Source organism: Chinchilla lanigera, unplaced genomic scaffold (assembly GCF_000276665.1).
Source record: "Chinchilla lanigera isolate Chin_1 unplaced genomic scaffold, ChiLan1.0 scaffold00019, whole genome shotgun sequence".
Taxonomy (NCBI): domain Eukaryota; kingdom Metazoa; phylum Chordata; class Mammalia; order Rodentia; family Chinchillidae; genus Chinchilla; species Chinchilla lanigera.
The window spans coordinates 25,382,276-25,384,083 of record NW_004955420.1 but is presented as its reverse complement, the minus strand read 5'-3'; positions in this window follow the sequence as shown (position 1 = coordinate 25,384,083).

The window sequence follows — 1,808 nt, the reverse complement described above, 5'->3', positions numbered from 1 at the left end:
CACATTTTAAATCATCCTGCTGGGCTCTTTGCTCTTGAGTCTTAATATAAATCTGGCTGAAAGCCCCCAACAATAGCCATGCCACTTCCCCAACATTCGACTGCCTTGAAATTTCTTTTGCCAGATTAACCAGTCCGCTGCCGCCCTTAATCTCAGTCTTACGCAAAGTCTATGGACACAAGCAAAATGCAGACAAACTTTCTGCCAAGCCATAACACACATTGTCTGGAGTCCAACAACCAATGAAGTCCTTCTTCCCAGCAGAAACCTCCTGAACCTGGTCTTTACCGGCACGATTTCTGTCAGCCTTCTGGTCTTCAGAGCTCTGACCAGATCTCCCAGACAGACCAGCTGAAGGTGTTCCAGCGCTTCTCTTTCAGGCGACATCTCTGAACCTTTCCAAACACTTCCCACAAGCCATTTCCAAAGGGTCTTGAACCACATGGTCAACTACAGTCACAGCAATGACCCCACTCCTCTGGTACCAAATTCTGTCTTGGTTACTTTTCTCTCATTGCTGAGACAAAATACCCAACGCCTGGCTTCCTCCTGAGTCACTTAGCCAAACCTCTAGACTCCCAAGTTGACACAATATATCAACCATAACAACTGGAGACTTTCCTTTGTCTAACACTCAGCAATTTGGACACATAGAAGTATAGCTAAGTCAGTGTACACCTAGAATCCTGAAATAAAATTCTCCTGTTTCCCAGTGTTCTCTCTAGTCTTTTAATATCTGCAATAGATAGAGGTTTGACATTCAATTTGAAAATACATTTTGAACAAATTGTTCCATATAAAGTAAAGTAAAGATGAAGGTCATTTTTTCTACTACCACTCATCTTATATTAATTGATTTTATTTTTTGCAGTGGTGGGGATCAAACCAGGGTCCTCATGCTAGGCAAGCCCTGAGCTACACACCCAGGCTTAGCACCATTACCATTTTCCCCACTGAAGTTTACCTTCACTGAAATCATTCAGCCAACAACAGTGCATCAATGTGTTCCTTGGCTCCTGATCCTGTTCCAATTATCTACACATGTATTTTTTTAGGGATTTTTTTTTTAGACAGGGTCTCAGTATGTAGTGCAGACTGGCTTTAAACTTGTTTATGTAACCAGGCTGGCCTGGAATTCTCAGTGATCTTCTTGCCTCAGCCTCCCAAGTGCTGGGAATAAAGGAGTGTGAAACCACATCCCCAGGTCCATTTGTCTATATTTGTCCCTTAACGTTAGTGCAATCCTGTCCAGATTGCAACATCTTTACAGACGGGCAACCTTCAGGCCTTCTTTGCATATGCAGAACACACCTAATCCACTACAAAGCAAGTGACTGCACAGATGCAAGCACATATAAAGAAATGGGGGCAGGAAGCGGTCTGCGCGGTGACAAAGGGCTACCCAGGGACCTCAGAGCACAAAGGCCAGGCAGGCTCAGACCAACAAGGGCCCCAGCCTACCATGTCCCTCTGCCTCAGTCCTTGGTTTTCCTTGGAGCTTGATCTAAGCTACTCTGGGCTGAAGGTTTTCCAGAAGACACAGAGGAGCTGCCCCTTTGGAATGCAGCTGCCTGACACCTGCCTTGCTCCTTCCAGGATGCCAAGAGAGAAAAACCAGCTGCATGGCTCCATTCAGTACCCTGGGTGGATATGAAGGCCACAGCGGCAGAACCCGCCAGCCTGAAGCCACCTTCCACCTCACGCAGTGCGGCAGATTTCATGCCTCACTCAGCTTTCCGAAGTTTAAAGAGAGGAAAGTTCTTCCCAGCGTCGCCACCCCCAGGCCAAGACACAGGCAGGACACCTGG